Source organism: Falco biarmicus, chromosome 14, assembly GCF_023638135.1.
Source record: "Falco biarmicus isolate bFalBia1 chromosome 14, bFalBia1.pri, whole genome shotgun sequence".
Classification (NCBI taxonomy): domain Eukaryota; kingdom Metazoa; phylum Chordata; class Aves; order Falconiformes; family Falconidae; genus Falco; species Falco biarmicus.
This window is the reverse complement of record NC_079301.1, coordinates 11995836-12020261: the sequence shown is the minus strand read 5'-3', so window position 1 is coordinate 12020261 and position 24426 is coordinate 11995836. Positions and strand designations below refer to the sequence as shown.

At 48.6% G+C, this 24426-nt stretch overlaps 1 long non-coding RNA gene across 1 annotated transcript in view; it reads left to right on the top strand.

The window, feature by feature from the left end:
- Window positions 1-6449: 6449 nt before the first annotated feature.
- The window catches only part of LOC130158970 (uncharacterized), a 165288-nt gene continuing 147311 nt past the window's right edge, over window positions 6450-24426 (top strand). Inside the window, exon 1 of the long non-coding RNA XR_008825570.1 lies at window positions 6450-6718. This is a non-coding gene — a long non-coding RNA (uncharacterized LOC130158970). The remainder of the gene's footprint in view (window positions 6719-24426) is intronic.

The following is a 24426-nucleotide window of genomic DNA, read 5'->3' as shown; positions in this document are numbered from 1 at the left end:
CCTGAGACACCTAAAAATGCCCAACCATCAGGATACCTACCCCTGGAGAGTTTTGCCTTATGTTGCAGGTGTGTCAAGACCTTGAGTGCACCACCAGGACTCAACTGCCCCAACCAGCCCCACCTGGGATGTCCACTGATACCCACTCACCCACTGGGCCATGACTCTATTTAAGCTCAGGCCCATAGTCTCACCCCATGCTCTGGGTAATGCTGTCTCTGTCTCTTAGAGCATTCTCATGTATTTTGCAGCTTTGACCCTGGCTGGACTTCCTAGATCTGATCTGTTTGCCTTGTGTGGGAGACTGCGCCCCAGGTGGTAAGGGCACTGCCCTTGCTGTGTTCACCTTTGCTCCTGGTTTGCTCCCACATATGGAGTGGCCCTGTTCTTGCTGCTTCCCCAGTGCTCAGTGGGAGTAGCTTTCTGAGGACCCTTCCATAGCTCATATCCAGAGGAAGGCAGATAGCAGATGTACTCCTGGAAAGAAAGTACCAGTTGAGGCCCCTACGCTGCAATTTCTCTTGCAATACTTTCCAGCTGGGCAGAGCCTTCCATGGGATTGGGCAGAGCAGGAGCCATTCCTGCTGCTAAGCATCCATCAAAGTAATAAGATCTTAGCTTTGGGAAGAGGGACAAGAAAAGAGGAGTGTCCTAAGGTCACCAGAGGGTCTTTGTCAGAGATCAGAGTTTTGTCACTAACATACAACTTGAACTTAAGGTAGGCTTTCAAGCTGTAATTTCTGCACTTGGACATGGTTGGGCGTGATGCTGAATGGGTGGGTAGGCAATTGTGTCCCTTTTTCAGAAGTGGATCTGGTCAGTGGAAAGCATGTGATCAAGGTCCTATGTCTACTGGGCTGCCTTGCTTACACCTTCTGCATGTGCAAAAGCACAACAGCTTTGCAATTGCAAGACTAGTTGGTGGCTAGGTATCTGCTTCAGGACCACAGCATGGCTGTGGGGTTGAGGGATGTCTTGATGCCAGCAGCAGAGAGGTGTTGCCTTTCACAGGGACTGTGGTTTTGCATCCCTTCCCCAGTGCTCTGCTGGCACAGCAACCTTTCCCTGTGTATCTTGCAGACAGTTTGAGTACAAACCCCAGCGGATTTCCCTGTGAAGACAGGTTGTATGGGTTTGTGTGAGTGCTCAGCCCTGGTACAGAGCAACCAGCAACGGCAGAGGAAGGAATTCCGCTTCTTGGGAGGGGAGGGTGATGGGGCTGCTGTTTTCCTACACATCTACCACATACGCAGGGAACAGAAATCCACTCCAGCCGCTAGTCACTGTGTGAGGACCAATAGCGGGTGGCAGAGGGAATCCCTTTGCAGGGGAAAGCACTGCTGAGCCCAGACAGCTCCTGACAGGGATCCTCAACAGAGCCCCAGTGAGCAGCATCCTACCTCCCCAGAGAGCCTTCTGAGTTTCCACTTTCCTCTGTTCTTTTGTCTCCCTCAGTACAGCCACCTCCCTTTCCTGCATTTCTTCTGCCTCGCTCCACACTGCTCTGCAGCTTTCTCTGCTCAAAATAATTTCTGCTCAGGGAATTCCTTTCCCTCCCTCTCTGCTCTCCTGCAGTATTTCTCCCTGGCCTTTGCCCTAAGAGATGTAGTTGAGCATTAGCCCAAACATCATTTCTCACTGGTGATCTGTAGCGGACTAGATGACTTCAAAGCCCTCCTGCAAAAACATCTTGTTGCAAAACCAGGGCATTAGAGAGGAAGGCTTTGCTCTCCAGGTGGGGTGTTTGCTGAGGAATTATTCTAAGCACTGATTATCTTAGCGAAGTGCTGTGTTCACTCAGGGCACTCCCAGCCTGAGCAGGAGCAAAATCTGAGCCTACTAGCAGCAGCCAGCACTGCACTGGCTGCCAGCATCCATCTCCTCTCCAGCCACAGGGAGGTGCCAGCCTCCAGCAGCAAACCATGCCCACCTGTGATACTATAAGCCCCTGTATCCACCCCACAGACTGCAGTAAAATCATCTGCAACTAATCACCGGCAGACACAATCAGCATATTTACTGATTGGTAGGTGCTGTGTTTTTGTAGGAGGTCTCACAGGCTGGACTGGGTTCATCCTTGCAATGCAGTCGAGGGGCAGAATGCTGTGGACCTTGGTGAGGGACCAAACATTAGCAGTGCAACAAAGTGCCCTCAGAGGCTGGGGCCTAAGGCTTGGCTGAGACTGTTTTTTTTAAGTCCCTGCTCTAATTAGGCACTGTTTCTCAGGTCTGCCTTTTATTTTAGTCTTCTTTCTACAGTGAGTTTCGGAGTCTTGTGATTTTTCTGTGAAGTGTTGAGGGGACCTGAGCAATTACTGCCCCATAGCAGACGTGTCAGGTTTTGCCTATTGAGCTGGACCAAATACTTGACAAGCCCTAAAGGCAGAGTGGTTGCCAGGGTGCTGTGCATGCTGTAATGTGTGTGTATGTGCTGTAGCTGCTGACCAGAAATTTAGCGAGGTAAACAGAAGGAAGCTGCATGTATAACCTTTCTTTTAAAATGCTATAGCAGTCTAACAGAAGCTTGTGATGAGGGTAGAGTAGCTATTTGTAGCAAAATGCTTCAGGTGAGTCAAAACTTCCCACTTTGCCTGTGTCTTCAAAGCACTTCTTTCAGCCTGAAGAAACAAGGCTAATAAAACCTTGTTGCTTTTTAGTTGTCCTGGTGGTAAGTCTACAGTCTCTTAGATGATGCTGCAAATTTGGGCAGGGTGTTCCAGCTACAGCCTGCACTGCTATGTGTCACAGTGCTAGGTAATAAAATGAAGTGATATAAAACTATCACGGATATAAGAAAGCTGGCAAGCCCTGCATGTGGTCTTTCCTTGAAAATGGGTTGGGATGTATTAGCAGCTACTCTTCAGAGTTTCTGTGAACAATGACCTGGATTACCTTAATATACTGCAAAGGAAGGTAATGCTAAAGCTGTAGCTACTATGAAGATGTAGGCTGTGGCAGGGGCATTAGGAGGGTGGTAGCCTTATGCTTTTTGTTGTGGTATGCCCTCACCTAGCTAGGTTATTGCCCAGAGGGGGCTGAGGGTGCCATTTGCCCAGCTGGTGCTCCCAGCTGAGGAGGAAAACTGGCTTGGTAAAAGGCCATGATCTTAAATGCATTGGGTAACACTGAAGATTGTTTGCTTTTTCTCTAACAGATACTCCCCCCCAGGTGACTGGTAAAGCCAGCTCTCTAGGGAGAGCAGTCTTGCCTAACCTAATTTTATACCGTGCACTTAATGCAACAAATCTCCACACTTTTCTCAAAGATCTTACTTACAACAAGATCCCTTGGCACCCTTTTTTAAAAAAGAAGCCTTGCTGACATGCCTTTATTGGGCTGTTCTTAAACCTGGCACAGATAAGAGCTGTTCTGCAGTTTGCATTCAGTTAGTAAATATTAATGCTGACTTCTTTAAGGTGAGTGGTGTGTTCCTATGTTGTTGGCAGTTAGCTAGTCTAGTATAAGAAATGGCTTAATAGTGCCTCAACTTTTCATAAGGATTCAAGATGATTTGAGCTCTCTGAGTTTGAGGCTTGAAAGGGTAATTTGATAAATTGTTCTATCTAGAGTGCCCTGAAGTTTCAGCTGGTTAACACTCCACATTTGATGAGTCCAGTAACTTTAGCTGGATGAAGGAAGAGTATGTGATTGTCAAGGCCAGTTTGTTACAAGAGATGTGTTTTGGTTTGTAGACCTCTTGTAAACAGAAGCTCCTATGCAACCAGATAGACCAAGAATGTAGTTGGAGGGAATGTAATATTTAATTAGGATTGCCATTAGAAAAGTTTGGTTTGTGACTTTTTTCTTGGGTAATTTCAGACTCTTAAGGTCACTTTTGGTAGAAGCAAATCTTGTTTCTCACCTTCCTCACCCCTCCTCTCCCATGACTAAACTAACCCTGCTTACTGCTGAATTTAGAGGCCTTTGCATTCAAAGCTTCATTTTTAATGACGGTGAGCACCTGCAGTCTCCGAACATGGGTGCAAGGTGTGGGAGTTGCTTAGATGGGAAAGCAGGTCTACAACTCAGGGAATGTTTATTTGGCATTTAAGCTCTCCTCACTGGTGGCTAATAAGGATGTCCTGTGTTGGACTCAAGTCCAAGGAATTACAAATGATCCTGTGGAAGACCTAGGGTGAATGCCAAGTAGTCTGTGCTGTCAGTGTGATGGTATATTACAAATGCAGCTTATCCTCACTCTAAGACTTTGAGGCCTAATGGGTCAGGTAAGCACAAAGGGGAGAAATCTGTGGTTAAAGCTCTAACTGGAAGGCAGATGCTAACTCTCAAGGCCACAGAAGCAGGTCCTGACCATTAGCAATCCTGTGTCGTTTGCTGTGTCTCAGCTTGAGGCTGCCAGGGAGGTGTCAAAGGTTTTTTCGTGCCTTTTTGCAGCACAGGTCCTTCATTAAGTTCTGCAGGAACCGGTGCTACTTGGACCCAATTAAAAACTTTATTGAAAACAACAACAACAAAAAAAGTCAGGCTTGGCTGGTGAGACATTGTGTTGTGATGCTTTGCATGGAAATTTATATAATGAAAGCAATTTATGCACCTCTATCATACCTGGTAATGAATATACACATTTAACACAGGAGAAATTGCCTGCTCCATGGGGATTGAGGGCTGTTTGGCAAAGTAAGCACTCTGCCATCAAATGAAGAGATCAGCTATGCTTCCTGGAGCCAGCAAGCCTCTGTTATATTTAACCCAGCAGTTCTCACACTGGGAGAGTAAATACACTCTTTAAATCTCATTTCTGTGCTGGGTGCCATGTTACATTGCAAATATGACAGAGGTGATGCGTTCCCCATTAACACCTTTACAGGCTGCTTAGCACATCTGATGCTCCTGGAGGATGGGTGAGAGGAGAGGGAGGCAAAAGCAACTGTAGAGCTTGGAGCTTCTGGTCCTGGATTGTAACCAAGCTCTCCTCCCTTCCCTGGCTGGCTTTCTGACCAACCTTCAGCCCCACAGGTGGTGGAGCAAGCGAAGAGTTGGGTTCATTCTTGAATGTTAGGAGCAAGTGAAGAAACCAAGCAAATGGAGGAAGAGGTGCAACATTCCCATCTAAGAAGTCTGGGGTGGCTCTGGAGTGTGACAAAGTGCTCTCCTGCCCTTTGTAGGGCCTGGCTTTGATCAGGGTGGTCACCATTTTCTCTCAAGCCACCTAGTTCAGACTGGGATTAACCTCGATAGACCAAAACTGAAGCAAAGCAAGCTAAGCAGGTGAGCTCTGTGGTTGCTGTCATGTCCTCCCTCTCCTCCACCATCTGGTAGGTGCTGCTCCATTGGTGTGGTGCCCTGTGTGTGGCCAGGTTGGGGACAGCACTGCTCCTCTATGGAGTGTGAAGGGCCTGCTCAGGGACTGCTTTCCCAAGAGCAGAAAGACATGAAGAATGTGATGCCTCAGCCTGGAAAAGCGTGTTTTCCAGGCCTGGGGCTGTGTGCTGGACCAAAGAAGGGAGAGCGGTTAAGGCATGGGGACACCAAATCCCCTTCTCACCCCAAAGGTGACTTGTCCCCTCAGGCTGGGCTGAGGCACACTGCTGTAACAGCATAAGCAAAGGGTACCTCAAATGTCATGTTGCTCATTATTTGTCTGTACCCTGGGGGAAGGTGTAGCACCCAAAGTCTTCAATTAATGTTAATCAACACCCCTTCTCCTCACGGAGAGCCAGGAGTGTGAGATGACGGGAGCAGAAGCTGAGCCGGAGTGCACAGAGCGGCTGCACAAGGGGCATGAGCAGGGTGGGCAGGGGCTTTGCAGCCCACTCCTCTGTTCCTGGGGAGGAAGGCCTGACTGTTGCCAAGATCACTGCTGAGCTATTAACTCTGCTTTCCAGCCCCAGCAGAGCACAGAACATTGCAGCTATGTCCTGCCCTGGGGAGGGTGATGGCCTCGCTATTCCTCCTGTCTGTCCCATGGCAGAAACAGCGCTGTTCACAGGTATATCTGGAAAGCTAAAACTGCTTTTCAAGAGCAGGCTTATAGCACCAGTCCATTTTAAAAAAGTAGGGAAAACTTAAACGTGGTATCATAGTAACATGGAGGACCTGGGGATCTACAGGCCTGTCAGCCTGACCTTGGTGTCAGGGAAGGTTCTGGAGCAGATCATCCTGTGCAGAACTACACAGCATGTGCAGGACAGCCAGGGGATCAGGCCCAGCCAGCGTGGGGTTATGGAAGGCAGGTCCTGCATGATGAACCTGATCTCCTGTGACAAGGTGACCCGCCTAGTGGCTGAGGGAAAGGCTGTGGCTGGTGTCTCTCTGGACCTTAGCGAAGCCTTTGGCACCGTCTCCCGCAGCGTCTCCTGGAGACACCGGCTGCCCGTGGCCGGGGCGGGTGTGCTCTGCACTGGGCTAAGAGCTGGCTGGGCGGCCGGGCAGAGCGTGGTGGGGGATGGGGTGACATCCCGCTGGCGGGGGCACACGGGGTGTCCCCAGGGCTCAGCGCTGGGGCCGGCCCTGTTTGATATCTTTATCGATGACCTGGATGAGGGCACCGAGCGCACCCCCAGCCGGTCTGCGGAGGACACCAGGCTGGGGCAGTGCTGCCCTGCGGGGGGGCAGGAGGCCCTGCCGGGGGTCTGGGCAGGCCGGGCGAGGGGCCCAGGCCGGCTGTGTGAGGTTCAACCCGGCTCCGTGCCGGGCCCTGCCCGTGGGGCACAGCAGCCCCAGGCAGCGCTGCAGGCTGGGGCAGGGGGCTGGGAAGGTGCCCGGCGGGAAAGGGGCTGGGGGGGCTGGCTGGGCCGGCTGGGCAGGAGCCAGCCCTGTGCCCAGGTGGCCACGGGGGCCAGCAGCAGCCTGGCTGGTGTCAGGAGCAGTGTGGCCAGCAGGGCCAGGGCAGTGCCCGTCCCCCTGTGCTGGGCCCTGGTGAGGCCGCCCCTCGAATCCTGTGTTCAGCTTTGGGCCCCTCACTGCCAGGGGGACGTGGAGGGGCTGGAGCGTGTCCAGAGCCGGGCAGGGGCTGGGGCAGGGGCTGGGGCACGAGGCTGATGGGGGGCGGCTGAGGGGACTGGGGGGGCTGGTCTGGAGAGGAGGAGGCTCAGGGGGGCCCTGACCGCTCTCTGCAGCTCCCTGGCAGGGGCTGTAGGCAGGGGGGTCGGTCTGTTCTCCCAAATAATGATAAAATAAAGATATCTTATCCCAGATAGGGTAAGAGGAAACAGCCTCAAGTTGCACCAAGGGAGGTTTAGGTTGGATATTAAGAAAATTGTTTTCACTGAAAGGGTGGTCAAGCATTGGAACAGGCTGCCCGATCACCATCCCTAGAGGCATTTAAAAAACATGTAGCTGTGGCTCTGAGGGACATGGTTTGGTGATGTACTTGGCAGTGCTGGGTTAACAGTTGGACCTGATGATCTTAAAGGTCTTTTCCAACCTAAATGATTCCATGATCAATATGTTAGCAAGTCTGACAGTCAATAGTATAGGCCTTGAAGGCTTCCACAATCGTAAGCAGGGTTGGAAGGTAATCTGGAGCAGGGTTGGGAAAGTACAAGGGGGTTAAATATGTCACCTGTACAGCAAAGGCAGCGTATGCGCCTACTGAGGCCTAGGAAGGAGTGTGTATGCAGATGTGGAAAAGAGGCAAGATAGCAGGGTCTGGAAACTACTGTACATAGGCAACTGGCCAGATGCACATTGCAAAGGACAGCAGGTGTCCTGGCTGACAAAGAATCACTATCTGAGAAATGGGACTTGGGGCATGGGGTGGGAATGGGGGAATGCTGGCAGTTTCATTTCAGGTTAATGAAAATATGATTAACAGTTGTAATTAGCTGATGAAATGGCAGCTAGTTCTCTGCCCCCTCCTGATGATTTATGAGGCGCAGGGACTGCCTGTGTCCGTGGTTTCTGCTTATGACAGCACTGTGCAGCTTCTCAAACTTTCTGCCTCTAACTCAGGCCTGGTTGGGGGTTTCCATGGCTCTTGCTGCTGAGATTGGTGTGTGGCAGTCCCCTGCACCCCAGGTTTGCTGATCCTGATCCCAACCCTGCCTGGCTGGGAGGTTCGATAGTGATGGAAATGCTGGGAGTGCTGAGCAGGAACTGAGAGGGGATGTTGATGTGTGACAGAGCAGCTTCTCAACAGCAAGGCTGAGAGATGAAGCCTTGACCACAGCTCACTGGGGGCTGAGCTGATCAGGCACCTGGATGAGAGACCATTTCTTGATGTAGGGGCTGCCTGTGGGTCTTGTTGTGTGCCCTAGAACTGTAACACATGCCAGACCTCAGGCCAGAGGGGCTTGGGGTGTGCTCACGGGTTGGGGCTGATGTCCCAGGTTCACGCTGTGACTGGGCTGGCTGAATTTTTCTGATTGCCCTCTCAGCAGATCTTCCAGTCTCTCCTCTTCTTTTCCCCAGTGCTGAGGGGGGTGGGGTGACCCAGCACATGTGAGTGGCATCTCACCAGCCAGAAGGTGCTGAACTGATGCCGCATCATCTGCTGAATTAGTGCCCTTTTTTTTTGGTAGCTCATTCATGGCCAGGTCACTACTGCAAAGTACCAAGAGTGATCCTTTCTGCCTTTGTCTTGTCCAGGTAATGGTTAACAGACAAGAGAAAACGGGAATACAAGTACCCATAGAGCTGTACTTGCCAATTTAAGGTAAACTTGTACAAATACGTGAGAACAACACTAGAGGAACACACTGTATGCATGAACCCCTAATATGAGTAGGGCAACAGCATGGGTGACAGGGAAACAACTTTCTTCGGTTTATTCCAGTATGAAGGTAGCATTTGTCCCTACAATGAAGACAGATGGCACTTCTGGTGCATGTGCCCAAGGCAGATAAGAAACTGGTGCTCTGTCCCATCTGAATAGCTATTGCTTTCACTGGAGCAATTCTTATGGATGTGCTTTTTGCTGTAAAGGGGAAGAACAGGGCAGGTGAGCTATATTTTGTTTATGTGATTGCATATGCATGATCTAAAAAAAGTGACTATCCATTTCTCTAAGGATGCCTGATGAGCATTAAAAATACAATTGCAAGAATAATCAGGTCAGACTTCAAACAAATGCAGGGAAGCAGATCTGTTGAAGAAACAGATACCCTGTTATGTCACACTTTCTCTGAACACTTCTTACAAGCTGATCTTCTTCTTGGAGATCAAACCAAGGTTTTTCAACCTGCTTGCCCACAAGTGATGAATAGCCAATGAGTTCTAATAGGAAAGAAAAGCAAAACCCATGGTTTTATCGGGCCTCTGTAGCTGTGCATGACAGGTGCAGGCTTTCAGAGAGGGCTTGTGCCTCTGTGGCTTATGAAGGGTGCAAACACAGGACCGCTGTGGGTTGGGGGGTGTGGGGACTACCCTAAGGTCAGTGAACTGACCTGTCTTCCAGTGGGTCCTGTTGCCTGCTTGTCAGGGAACATTTGAAGGAGAGGAATGAGTCTGTTGCAGTGACCCCGTGGTATGTCTGCAGTTGCATAAGCTGGCAAATATTTAGTGATAAGTTGCTGTCTGGGTATGGTTGAGACCCGGAGCGAAGAAGCTTGTTTGTACTGAAGCTCTTTCTTCCAGCAGAGCCGGGGTTAGAGGTGCTGCCAGACGTCTGTGGGGTGTTAACACAAGTGTGGGAAGACTGAATTTCCCTATCATTCAAAACCAAAGCCAATGATTTCTCAGATGTCCAACTGGGACAGTTGTGCATTCAAGGCATTTCTGCGGATCTGCATTTTCTCGGTAGGGTTTTAGTACTTTGCTTCTTACCTTGCTGGGTAGGTTTACTGGCTTGTAGCTCAAACCCGAACGCTGCTGAAAAGCAGTAACTTGAAGAAGGAACTACTGATAGCTCAGCCTGTAAAAAAAAAAAAAAAAAAAAAAAAAAAAAAGTCCTGATATCAGATATGCAAAAATGCCATCTTACAGTCACTTTACCTGTAGAGAGACACTTTCATGCATCACTGGGATGTAAATGCTTGAATAAGCTTTAATTTAAAATGGAAGCTTATCTGGGAAAGCAGAGGTCTCCTGTGGACATGTCCACTTCCCAGAAATGCACTGGTTGACCTGAATGGCTGTGGCACATGTCTGCAGGTGACGCTGTTATTGCTTTACAGCTTTTCTTAGTATGTGAGCAAGTGATCCTAGCAAAGACACTCTGGGAAGCATGTGTTAGGGGCTGCTAGAAATGCTGTGTAAAAACAGATGGGGGGAGCCTCTCTGAGAAGACAGGACCGTGCCCATCTAACTAGAGAGCTTGGGTTTTGCTGGAGTCCAGAGAGTGGCTCTTGAATCAGTCTCCTTCCTTAGGAACCAGGTACCAGCGCTGCACAGGAATTCCCAGGGAGCTCCCGCCTGCTGTTTGATCATGTCTCTGCAGGAGTAAATATGCATAAATAAAACAAGCTGTACCTTTGTACACCGAAATCACTGCTGCTTCTGCTCTGCAGTGCTCATCTGGCCATCAGCTACGACCAGCCGCGGCGCAGACGGCTCTGTCTAACGGGAGCCCCGGGCTGGAAGCGGGAGGAGCGCGCTGTGGCCGGGCCGAGCTGTGGCTCTGTAAGCTCAGCCCTTGCAGGACGGCTGGGGAGGTCGGAGCTCTCCCTGCCGGTCGCCGCTTTGCGAGTCCGTTCTTGTTTAACGCGGGATGTTTCCACCTGCCTGTGTGGACCCCCGGCAGCGCCCCGCTCCCGGCCCTGCCGAGCGGCGCTTCCCTCCCGCGGCGGGCAGAGGGCAGCAGAACCCGCGGAACCGGCGCCGAGCCCCGGACGGGCCAGCGAGGAGCGGCGCCCCCCGGGCTCGGCCCGGCGCGAGTGCGGAGCCGGGTTTGTCCGCAAGGCTGGTGGGGACTCACCAGAGCCGTGGAGATGGGCAAGGTCTGTTTGGTGAGCTCCTACGCTGGATTCATCCAGGCTCCCTCCAGGTGCCTTCCTTGGGCATGCCTGCAGGCAGATGCTGTTGCTGCCAGCAATACCTCTTGCCCTGATCTCTGTGCCTGCCGAGGGGGTCTGCGCTATTTCCAGCGGGCCTTCTGCTGGTACGTAGGTTCAGAAAGCAGCGGGATCTCTGCTGGAGCAAATGCATTTCAGTCCCATGTTAGGAATCAGACTCACAGCAGTGGCGTTCCCCAGCAGCACTGTGGTCTGGCCGGCCCTTCAAGCATATCCGTTACTGCTGTGGCTCCTGATACAGCTGCAATTCAGGGAGCTTTCCTCACTACACGTAATTCTCCCTTCCAGCCTTGTCTGGGAACTGGGAGGGAAGCAGCTGGTTTTGGCAAAACAAGCTTCCCAGAAGTTGGTTAGCCTGTGCAGTGGTGCCCAGGAAGTCTGCGCACCCTCGCAGGCAGCACTGTAGCTTGCTGGCCACAGGCTGTCCTGGGACAGAGGCACAGCCCTGCCCCAGGAACAGGAATGGGACTGTGACCAGCAAGGGCTGTGGGCAGAGGAAATAAAGAGGAAGTACAGAACGATGCTAAGCAGCCAGGGGAAACTCAGTCCTGGGGTGAAGAGAAGCTCTTGGAAATGTGGTGCAACCCCCTGGGCTCCCCTTGGTGTGCAGCTCCCTTGCCACAAGCTAGGCAGGGCCCTGGGACTCTTGGCCCCAGGGCGGCACAAAGGGGCTGGCCTGGGCTTGGCTCTGGATGGAGTTTTTTCTCCCCAGAGTAGTTGACTCCAGCCTCATATTGATTTCCATTTGAGTCAGACACTTCTTAAAAGCCCCAGAGGGAGCTTGCACAGCATCTGTATCTCTGCAGTTTCCACAGCAAGCCTCTTGCCAAGCATCTTGGTGCCTCAATAGCTGAGGGAATCCCTCAGTAACCTCCTTTTTATGGATGCCTCTTTCTAGGTCTCCTGAAACAAGATATTCTGGTGCTAGTCATTGCCAAAGCACAACAGCCCCTTTTGGACAGAAGTCCTGATCTGCACAGCCCAGTGTCACCTCAGAGGTGGCTTTCCTTCCCTCAGTATTTTAGGAAAATGTGCAGCAGTTTTCACGCAGGCTAAAATCTCCTAATATCTGAGCAATTTTCACAGGTGTGTAATCCCACTGTAAAACACCTCTTGTGGATTGTGGTGGTGTTCCTTGGCCCTGTCCTCATGGCCAGGACCAGACCTGGGTCTGTTCACTGATGGCTGCACTGCAAGGCACAATACTGCTTGGTTCCGGAGGCTCTGAGGTTTGTTTGTGAAGGGGTAAAGGCAGCTTTATTGTTTCTCTTTACTGTCTCATCACAAGGCTTTGTTTTTCAAACTGGATGATATTTTCAACCCAGGGTAAAAAAAATACCTTTAGCAGCAAGTTCTAAATCCTCTTTTTTTTTTTTTTTTTTTAAAGAGAAATGACTTAGCACAAGAGTTGAAGCTGGTTCAAATGGGTGGTTTCTTGGTGAGAAACAGCTTTCTCTTTCTTTGAATTTTCTCTTCTATTTTCACCTGACAAAGATTTTTTGTTCTGGTTTAATTTTCAATTTTCTAATAGGAAGACTTATCAGGCCTTCCCACTTTCCTCAAACTGATGGAAAGCCCTCATCACTTTTCTGGTTGGTAAAATGGGAGTAAAGAAAGGGATGAGGCAGTAGCTACTTGCTCAAATATTCTGACTTTGTTGCTCAGGTGAAGATAAAAAGATAAAAAGGAGAAAAGAACTGAAAGAGACTGTTTAATCTGAAAAATGCATCTTTCTTACTGCTGTTCTGGCTGGTAGAGAGCTTAAAATGGAACTGTAAGACCTTGAAGAAAAATGCAGTTTTTCAAAGTTTCATTTTACATTTTTAGAGTTAAAGTTGGCTTGTTTTTTTTTTTTTTTTTAAAAAAAAAAAGTAGAAAATCCAGCAGAAAATATTTTAAAATGAAGAAGCTGTCATGATCACATCCTTGTAACTCTGCCCTGCTATAAGAACCAGTGCTGAAACCTGGTGCAGCTGATGTGCGTTGAGGTCTGTTTGGTTCTTGGCAGTGGCCCCTCAGCTCCATCACACCTTTGCACTGTGTCTCTTTCTCTTAATTCCCCTCTGTCTCCTTCAGAGGGATCTAGAGCACCATCACCTGCTGGCCTTGTCTGTGTGCCCAAAAGCAACATGACAGCTGACCACCTGCTTCTGTGCCGTGTTCCGTAGAGTCAAGACAAAATGAAAACTAGCCCAAAAAATTCATCTAAGCTTTGGTGTGAAAACTCCATGTGAGGTTAGTTGTACCTCCCCCATGCTAAGAAGGCAAGAGGCCTCAGATAATCCCATTTCTAAATGCGTTAACCAGCATCCTGAGTTCCCTCATGTTAATGGATAGCAGGTGAGACTAAGGCAAAGAGCTTTTGCGGGAGACAGCTATAAGTTGTGCTGCCATGTTATAAATGTGAATGAGAACGAGGCTGCTATCGGTTTCCATGGGATGAACTTTATACAGAATACAAAATGATGGAAAAGAAAGTGGAGTCATGGGCAAGATCCTTTGAAGCTGGCACATGAAGTCAAAGAGCTTTGGCTTTCATCAGACCAAACCACCTGACAAATCATTGGGATGGGAAAACAGTCTGACTCTGCCTGCAGGAGGCTCATATGGAAAAGCCTAAATTCACTGAAGAAACCAAGAGCTACAAGTGAGCCAGCCTAGCCTGTTGCAGTGGTTCTGGGTCTCCCAGGCACAGAATTGCCATGTCCAGAGCAGAGGCCAACCAAATGTCTGCATAGGTGGCCACAAGTATGGCTGTCTTAAACTTCTGATTAAAAACATCACAGGGAAGGCAATCAAGTAAAATCCACATGATTAATCCTTTCTTTGCCAACAGGAGTTTGCCATCCGTAACTATTCCAGATGTGTTTGCTGTAGTCTGGAGGAAAAAGGCAGCTAGCTGCTGATCTGTGAGGCTGTCCTGGTTTCAGCTGGCATAGAGTTAATTTTCTTCTTAGTAGCTGGTGCAGTGCTGCATTTTGGATTTGGTGTAAGAACAGTGTTGATGGCACACTGATGGTTATATCTGTTGCGGGGTAAGGTTTATACAAAGTCAAGGACTTTTCAGTTTCTTGGGTCCTGCTGGCGAGAGGGCTAGAGGGGCACAGGAAACTGGGAGGGGACACAGCCAGGACAGTTGACCTGAACTAGCCAAAGGGATATTCCATAAATTATGATGTCATGTTGCGTATATATAAACTGGGAGAAGAAAAAGGAGGGGGGTGACATTCAGCATTATGGTGGCATTTGTCTTCCCAAGTAACTGTTATGCATGATGGAGCCCTGCTTTCCTGGGGATGGCTGAACACCTGCCTGCCCATGGGAAGTAGTGAATTAATTCCTTGTTTTCTTTGCTTGCATGCACGGCTTTTGCTTTACCTATTAAACTGTCTTTATCTCACCACATGAATTTTCTCGCTTTTACTCTTCTGATCCTCTCTCCCATCCCACTGTGGGGGGAGTGAGTGAGTGGCTGTGTGGGGCTTAGTCGCTAGTCAAGGTTAAGCCACAATAGAGGTGCAAACCAAGCAAAGGCATCAGACAGCTGAAAATTACGCCCCAGAGTCTGTGGTGAGACCTCATGGGTGTTGCAATCATAGGAGGGGTTAGCAGTGCTCGCCGAGTGTGCTTTGCATGGCTTTTAGGATGCCTGGAGTCACTCTGATAGCCCTGCTTTCACATGTGTACCTTCACACCAAGAGATGCAAACCTTTTTACTGCCCACCTTCCCTTTCCCCTGACCTCTGCACTCTATATATCTTTTACTTATAACAGCCTTTTCAAGAAGTCATGCTTCCTTGCAAGTTGCCAAGCCTTTTTGCAAACCTGATATTCACTACTTTGATAAAAGACTAACTTTTTGGCCCAACTGTTACTCTTGGGGGTTTTTTTCTAGCTTCATTTTTAACCTGCTCTTTGCCAAGCTTCTCTGTACTATGTATGCTGATGTTACTGGAATGTTCAGGCAGTGAAGCCTGATGTTCAGGAGTCAGGAGACTAAAACTGAATGTGCCTCTTTTACCTTACCCCACCCCATGCTGTGCATATGCATCAATACAGCCCAATTACCTGACCCCATGGATCTTCTCTGAAGTGCTTCTGCCTCACTCAGGGCACAGGATACCCAGTGCTTGCATCAGTGTGGCTCTCAGGTTTTTTTCTTTTGCCTATTGTAGGATCTGCTTCTTTGCTGCACAGTAGTACTCATCCCTATTGTATCAGACTGCTTCACACATGGTAATGAATTTAAATTCACACCACCACTACTGGAAGACAGGTTATTTTTATCCTTTTTAAATTCGTGAGAATTGACATGCAGAGCCTAAAGCAGAAAAGCGGTGAATGCTTTTGGCTGTCAGGCTGAAGATATCTAGGGCTGCTGTTGGCAGCAGACACTTGTGGCCACAGCGGTGTTTGTGGGCTTTGGTCCCCTCCCCAGATGCTTTGGCTGCTGTTTATAGTCCAGGGTCCTATGTCTTCAGCCCCGCATTTGACCAATGTGGCCTCTTCTTGTTGTTCGTACCTCCCCAGCCAGTCCCATCATCCCTGACTTGACAGGTAGAGCTGTCAGCTGCTACACTTCTCCTTGTCCCTTTTAATCTGGAATTTCTACTGTGAATGTTCACTATGTGCTTATGCCCTTGGTTTTTGAAGGGCATTCAGAACAGCTGCTTGGGGGCTGAGTGGAGTCCAGCTCTCTGCAGCAGTATGGGAAATATTTGTTTCTTTGTCCATTGCATTTCTGCTTCTGTTAATACTGATGTTGGCCAAGACCCTTTCAGGGATGATGATGAGCAAGGCAAATATGGACTTCAGGCAATACCATGTGATCATTTTCCCTGTGGATAGATGCTTGGGTTGGCTCAGCAACACTGCTACAGAGCAAGTGTGTGAGCAAGAAATGGGAGAGGAATGCAAGAGGAAAGGAAGATGGCAATTCCTGCTGTAATGTCTGTGACTAATTGTTGTGCTTTGAATTCAGGAGGTTTGAAAAATGCCCAGAGTTTTGACAGAGGCTAATTAATTAGTGGTGGTGTCACTCTGTTAGCAATTCCAGGGCAGGCCAGCTGAAACATCACCTTTGGATGTAAAGATAATCTTCAACAAAGTAATCTGCATTAAAGATAATGTGTAGCAACTTGAAGACAGCCATAGCAAAGCTGGAAATGCTGCCCCTGTCAGGGAAGGAAGGGAAAGGGAGCTTGCCCTTTTGTTTTGCAACTTGATAGAGGAGAGTGTGTCTGTGCCTCTCTGAGTATCTGTCCTGGAAAGGTCTGCTGCTCAGCAAAAGCTTTTCTGCAGCACGCTACTCCCTGGCTTCCCTGGCATCTGAAGACTGCTTCACTAAAAGCTTTTTGTAGCTTTTGAACTTCTCAAAGAATCCTCTACACAAAAAACCACCAAAAAATCCCCAAAGCCCTACATTTTCATCCTTAGTGAAATTCTGCAAGTATCTTCTGTGTGGGTCTGTGTGCAAGGCTGGACACTCTGCAGCAAGACACTTGAATTTGGATGAAATTTTGCAGGTTCCCAAAATGGCCCTTTGCTAAACGTGGGCATTTTTTTCTCATTGGGGGACAAAGCTTTCATCATTCCCTCCTAACAGTGCTGAAGTAAAAAACTTGGGAGGACGTGTCTTCCTACAATGGTGTGTCAAATCTCTTTCTGCCTGGGGGTTGCTTTGGTTTTGTGGAAAAAGTTAGATATCAACAAGGGAATTCTGGGGCTATTGGGGTGAAGTAGGGTTGAACCTTCTCTTCCCCTCAGCCTCCTTAGTGTCTTTTCCTTTGCTAATTGGTTCCACTTTCTTCTCACCTGATTTTTTCCCCCTCCTTTTTATATGCTTTTTTCAATTTTGTTATTGGCAGCTCCTCTGTTTCAGATCCTCTTCAAACTTAATTAATGTGCTGCTTATTCCCTCTTCCAGATCAGTAATTTTATATTTAATAAGACCAGATCTAGTACTGATCCATGCATTACCTCCTCCTCTCAACACTTTTCAGTTTGCCGTGATGTTACAGCTTACAGTAATACAATAGCACATCAGTCCATGCAAAAAGGTCCCTACCAATCTAGTCAGAATGTCTTTCTTTTCAAATAAAGAATAAAAATATATCAGACCTAGGAAAAGAGACCCCTGCTTGTGCTGTTAAAGAGAAGGTGGAAAGAGAAGCTGCTGTAGTAGTGCTTTTCCTGCCGCAGCTCCTGGCACCTTGAATGGCTCCAGATCTGCAATCCACAGAGCAAGGTCCGCTCTGCTGCTCCTGGCAGAACATGTGAGCCTGCTCCGTCTGTGAAAGCTGATTGTGGGCTCCTGAAATTTAGCAAAGCTCTTTTTTTCTTTCTGCCTTCCTAATTATCATCTCTGCATCTGCAAATTGTCAGGTTTTCATCAAAATCTTGGGGGTTTGTATATGGAGAAATTTCCATTTAAGAAAGAAAAAAATGTCATATTGAAAACCTCTGGCTGGAGACCTTTCAGATTTGCTCCAGAACATGTGCCCTACTAAACACCACCTCCACAGCCTCCCTCCAGACAAGGGAAGCTACCAGGGGGTTGCATATCTAATACCTAATGCTTCCTACTGATCACTTTTCCTTTTGCATAAGAAATGTAACAAAGTAGCCTGATTAACTGGGATTGAAGGAATTAATCCTGTGTTTGTGGAGATAACAATGAATGAGGTCTCTTCTAACGCACTTGTTACTCTGGGCTTCCTTTGATTGGCATATCAGCAGCTACACACCATAAATTACCTTGATGGATTCCCCTGTGCATCTGAATTCAACAGAGATGAGGCAGAGGGTTATTTTAGTTAATATTCCACTGTGTGATTTGCCAGGTGCTCTGCAACTTCTGTCTTGACTTGTAACCTCTGTTCTTTCACTTCTAACGTCCTGCCCGTGGAAATAGCACTGCAATTGTCCTTGAACCTGCCTCTGGGCTTTCTATAGCTCCTGTATTTCTTGAACTAAGACTCCTTTCTGCCTGGAGCGTTCCTTAAATGGTATGTGGTTGTGATTCCTTGAGGAGGGAGCAAATGCTGTGATACTGAGGCAGTTTAATTACTGACACAAACTCTTGGCAGGACCTAGCAGGTTCTCTCAGGTGACTAGCTGGGGCTGCTGGCATAGATCCTGGAGAGGATTAGCTAAAGAAGTGTTTCTGGATGCATGTGGGTCCACAGCAGAAATTTTGGTGCTCCCCACTGCAGCCCATTAGAAGTGAAGTGAGAGGCTGCCTTCCGCGGATTAGAAAGCACTTGAGGATGTCATTTACTCAGGCAGATTTCCCAGCTGACTGAGCATTCTCATTCCACTAATTACAAATCAAGAGGGTGGCATGTGCAGTGGCTCCCAGAGAGGAGGAGCTCTCCTCCCTAATGGTGGGGCTGGCTGGACAGGGAAAAGCAGGATGGATCCTACTAATTATTATCCTCTCCCCTCCTATCAGTTGGAACAAAGTAAAGCTTGCTCTAGTAAATTCTAAAAAGTTTGATGCTTAGATGCTGCAGCTGCTGTCCTCTAACATGTGAGGGCCAAGCTCAGCCCTGCAGATCAAGTGTGTCGGCACTGGGGGTAACTCAGAGCCAAGACCCTGGCTCAGACTGGCTGATACTTTGGAGTCACCTGAATAGCCCGTGACCTGAGACTAGGGAGGCATGTGAAGGAAATATCTAACGTGAATCTTTGGTAAGTGTTTGACCAAGCCATTTTAGGGCTGTCTTGTTCTGACTGTTTTCAGCTTGTGTGGGAGGGAGGAGACTTAGGGAAAGTTGCTGTTTCAAATTTCCTGGTATTGAAGGATGGTGTGCTTTGGGATATGGGGCTGAGTGGAAGCAGCGATGCTCATCACAGCCCAACCAGCCACAGGACTTCCCTCTGTGTAGGGCTGTTCTGGGTCATGCAACTTCACCTGTTCTAGGTATTGCTGTTTTGGGGGCTATTACAGCATCATCTTGAGTGTCCTTTGATTCCCTGGGCCTGTGTTTTCCTATTTGGCTGAGGCTGACTGCATTGCCAGACAGCTGATAGCAGCAGCAGAACATCTGCCTGTCTCTGTGCCCTTTGGCGCTTCTTCCCATGTATAGCTGCACTGCTCTGCTGTGTGCCTTTCTATCACCAAATGCACAACTCCTCTTGCTGCTTGTCTCTGATCTGTTTACACTCAAAAATACTTTACTGAAGCAGACAGCGGATTGGGAAAGCATTGACTATCAGTGGTACATTTGTAGTCACAACTACAGCTGGGTTCTCCAAAGCACTGTGCCAGGAAGGAGTCCCAGCTGCCTGCCCTGGGAGCTGTAGCCTAATGTATGTCTGCCTCAGTGTTGGCCCAGTTCTGGCAGGCAACTTGTGTAGTGGTTTCCAGTGCACGTGTCTGAAGGTGTTTCTGAGAGTGGGGGTCACCATTGATCCTAATGAAGTTGGGGATGGACAGGACCTGTACTGATGGGTAAGCCAGTCCTCCAGTATGCTTCCACCCCTGGCACCAGCTGTGCAGATGGTGTATGCATAAGCTGTGTGAGTGACAGGGAGACAGCCCTCGGGCTATGAACTACCCCTTTTTTTGTGCTTCACCACGTGCCAGGACAAGGCTAACACATGAACCATTTCTGAGCAGTTCCTCCTTTCATTACCTACTGAGCTTCTGGCTCAGCCTCAGCTTCCCACGTGGGTGCCTCCAGGAGCCAGTGGTTGAAGTGTCTTGTCTCTCGCAGCGACCGCTCACCTTAACGTCTTGAAAAGCTTTTATTACCTGGGTCTCTGCTGTTTTGTTTCAGCTAATTAGAGCTGATGAGACCCACTCGGTGTTAGGCAGTTGCCTGTCCCTCAGCTTCCTGTGGTCCTCGTAAAGTTTACCAAACATGACAGGATATTAATCCTTTCAGGGACCATACCACAGGCAATGTGGTGACGTTTAGAGCTCTTGTTAAAGTAGCAGGTTCAGCTGAAGTCTTTAGGAAACTTCTGTTTTCCTGCTGACTGGCTCTAGCTGCAACCATATTGTGCAGCTAACTACCCTGTTTGATGGAGAGGATCCTAAAATTGCTGTTTCAGTGAAAGTGCTCCCGATGTGGTAGGTTTCTGAGTGCACCAGAGTTCATACTTCCCTTGTTTGGGATTTATTCTCCTAATGGCCTTTGCACCTGAAGCTGAGCAACACCTTTGCAACAGGAGGCTTACTGTTGTTTGGTGTGCAGCTGTAAACTGAGCTCAGTTTATCGAGCTGTGACGAGACCAGGGTCTCCTTTGAGTTGACAAAGAAAGCTGATGAAGGTATTTGAAGGGGAGGGAAGACCTGAAATAACATATTCCATGTAACATGAACATAGGGCATTTTCCAAACACTTCAGTTAGTGTTTTCAACTCTTGCAAATTTTAGCGTGAACCTCCTCATATTTGGCCCTGTTTCAAGTTCCAGATTTTGGCTTTATGCCATTCTCCACTTCCTTTTGAAACAAAAGATGAGTTCACAGCTTTGTGGATGCAGAGACAAACTCAGAGGGATCCTGGATCAGAAAAGCAAACAAACAGGACTCTTAAAGCCAGCCTTCCTAAGCACTTGATTTAGATGAGTGTTAGGTACCTAAATTGCTTAAGCATATTTGGACTTGACAAGCATGCGCAATGTAAGAAATAGAAATGCTGAGGCATCTAAAACCTTATGACTCTACAGGGAGATTTTTGAACTGGTGCTGCTATTGTAACTGCAGAAGAGAAAAGAAAGAGTATGTGAACAGGTCTTTCTCTCCAGGTTTATTTTTGCTCTTGCCAAGGGACTGCAGAACAAATACAGTCCTTTCAGGCCCATTAGCTTTTATGAATTTGTTCTACTGCCAGTATATAGTTTTGGAAATTCGAGACAGCTATCCCTGCTGAAAGAGCTCTGGTACTTGTCTGTGCAGATAGACCTGGCTTCTGGAGATTTGGATGGACATATTTTGTCATAGAAACAAGGCTTCAGCTCTTTGCTTTACCAGGATCTGCTGAGACACAGACCTTGAGCTCTGCAGTGTCCTGCCAGAAAGTTTTTTTTAGCTTTTTGAGTTGTTGTGTGGGTATGCGTGCTGAGCATCTATGCAAAATGCTCCTATATAGCTACCCCAATGCCTGCTTCTGGAATTCATTGGGCATGTCTAAGCTATGGGTGAAACCACAGATATACTGAAGCCCTTATCTAAACCAGCAAGGATTATGTGATCTCGTATAGAAACACCGCATTGTGCCTCAGGCATCTCTTGGCATTATATGTGTAGATCAGTGCCTCTCAGGGAATGTGGAAAGGTATGGAAAAATGATCATCTTTTCCACTAGTGCATGTTAGCCTGTCTTTTTTGTTGTGGATTGTGTCTGTAACCTCAAGTGGCCGTATGATGACTCTGCCTTAGCCCGTCACCTTCCTCTTCCCACCAGCACAGCCCTGCAACACCCCAACATCTTCTAAAGATGATGCTTCCTTTCTTGCTTACTTTGCCAGGCTTCTGTAGCCTAAGCTTCTGGTGGTGGGAGCCACCTTGGCATTTGTGTTGCCAGAATTTAACCCCAACATCATCAAGTGCTTGAAATGTATGGATGAAGTGACAACCTCCATAACATGTGGGATACAAAGAAAAAGCTCTCTCCATTTTCTAAGTCTGAGGGTTAGACATAGAAAGTTTCAGCAGCAAGAACACATTTTTGCTGTGTGTTTGAGGGGTTGGAAAGAGCAGCATGTCCTGCAGCCCTTTCCCAGTGCTATTGGCAAAAAGTGTGTGGGAAAGTCTGGCCTGGTAGGGTCCAGCCGATTCTTACCAGTCACCTGCTTCTAATTTGTCAGCACCTATGTGGTAACAGCCAGTGGGTTTACTGGTAAGGTGGTGCCCAAAGGACAGTCCTGATGAGAGAACACTGAAGAAGAGTCTCGCCTTTGAACTGTGCTAGGGAAAAGATTGTTCTTGAGCTGTTTCTGGATACCAGGGACAGCACAGCATTTTAGCTGGCTCTTTGTTCCCTTCTGGCAGGCTTTGAGGACTTCACCATAGACAAGGAGGGGAGGGGGCTGGCTTACCATGGGGGAAGGAGATGCTGCATTTCTGCCTCAGCCCAGCGCTATGCCTGTTTGCTGGGGGCTAAGCCCAGAACTCTGCTTCCTGCCCAAGGGAGAAAGAACACCAGCTCCCTGCTGGTTTGTATGGGTGGCTTCAGTTTGCCTGCAAACTGGGAAAACCACTAGCTTTTTAATACTATTTCTTTAATTACTGTTAGACTTTGCTTGAGGGGTACAAACATGGTGCCACAGAGAGCAAACAGCATCCCTGCCGTGCCTGTTGCCTGCATGGGACAGCCCCAGCAGGGAGGCTGGGACAGTGGCAGCAAGGCTCCCAGTAGCGCACAGGATGAGTGGTGACCCCTGTCTCCAACTGAGGACGCAGGCGGGTGGCTGATTTATGGCTGAGGCGAGATAGGGGTGTCTCTGAGTTAAGCTGTAGGCGAGTTGCCATGGAGATGGGCTAATAAAGCACCAAGCAGCAGCCGGCTCTGAGGCTGCTATGGTTGCAAGGAGCAGGCGGGTGGGGAGAAGGGGCAGCTGGCCTTGTGGGGATGAAGGGTGAGAACAGGGTAGCACCAGGAAAGCAGGGCAGGAGTTGGGTCTGTAGGGCTGTTGAGATCACCCTAGGTGCTTTGAAAGAGGAAATGGTGATGGGAGAAGAGAGTCTCCTTCTTCCAGCTCTTTGGGAAGTAGTTACCAGCATGGTGTTTCTTGGTGGTTGTGGGACCAGCAGCTTTCAAGGAAAGGGTTGAACCCCTATGCAGCCAGAGTGTCTTTTGTTCTGGTTTCCTGCCTGCATCAACCTCCTATCTGCTTAGTGACGGTAGGCTGGCTGCTTCCCTTGGCAGCATAAGAAGGCCTCAAAGCAGATGTGGATGTCAGCTTGCAGAGGCCACCTCATGCAGCGCTGGTGCAAAGGACTCTGTTAGGCTCCGTGTTAGCTTATGTGTGGGGAAAACAGGACCTGCTCCATGCCAAGGCGGATACCTGCACACAAGCAGCCAAGACTTTTCTCACTGCAGTGCCCTCCCTGTGATGATGAGCCTTCAGCCTTGCAGCAGGTCTGCACTACCCAGTGCCCTTGGGGAGTGGTGTGTTACTGGGACATGTCTCCCTTGGCATGCTATCTTTCTGCCTTGCAACACTGGGGAAGGTCACCTGTTCCCTGGCTTGGTCCTCCATCCTGGCCATGGCAACGTAACTGCAGCCAGCTCCCTTGGATGCTGAGTATGGGTGTCGGGTGGGATGAATGAGAATGGCATGGACTTGCCTCCAAAGATATGGGTACTGGAAGTGTGCTGCACATCCCTAAGCTCTTGCTCCAACCTGCACCTTCAGAATGGACCCTACTGCTTTGCTATGGTGGGAGCTAAGTCTGCAATCCCATTCAGCTCAAGTGCACTGTAGCATGGACCTAAAACTAAGCATACTTTTACTCTGGCTAGTTGAGCAGGTGATGGCAGGCAAAGGCTTAGCTAATCATTAGCAAGATATTCCCAGGCTGTTGTACTTCCATTTTGAGAGATTACTTTTCAATAATATGGTGACAGACATATTTTAACCCTGATCGCCATAAGAAGGGTTTTGCCTCAAAGCCATCAGCTCCTGGAGTATGCCACAGTTCAGGCAGGTGTTCTAGAAGGTAAAGGAGAGCGAGGTAGGGGGGAGGGAGGTTATATATTTTAAGAAGGAAATAAAAAGCCTTATGATGGAGTGATGCATTAAAAGATAATTGCTTACAAGTTTCACAAGATGTTTTTATGCCTCCTAAATTGATGGATGTATCCACAGAGACTGATGCTCTTAGTGGAGGGTTACCTTTCCTTCTGAACAGAGCAGAGATCAAGATAATTCCAGCTAGCTAATGCCAGCTATCGATAACATTATCTCTAACCCACAAAGAAAAGGTTGGCTAAAGCTGGACTTCTTAAGCTATCTGATGCCTTCTTTCCTGGCCAAAGCCTCTCCTCCCTGACAGCATCCTCTGTTGTTCAAAGCCATCCTGGGCTACTGCTGAATAGCCATCACGTCTTTAACTCTGTCATCATGCACTATCCAGATGGTAGGCGTACTCCCTTCCCATATGGGTCAGTTGGCTTTTGGCACTGGCTGGGATGAAGGAGGACTTCACTGCCTCCACCATTAACAGGGTGTCCTTTGATGTCCCTGCTGGGCTAGCTGGTGGGGTGAGCCAGCCTGCTCTTATTGTTGCAGCCAAACCATAAGGGGCATAGATCATGCAAAGCTTTGGAGTCTGTCTGGTGCAGCCTCTGTAATCCAGGAGAGATTTGACTGGTGGAGATTTTGATTATCGCTGTTTGGCAGCTAGAAGCAGGCCTTACTGTGGTGCACAGGTGTCTGCTCTGCCAAGGACTTGCATGAGCCGATATGGTGTGGATCAGCACATCTGGAGGGGAGGAAAGGGTTGCGATATGCATGTCCAGTGATCTCCTCATTAAAGTGCTGCTTAGGTGCTGTTAT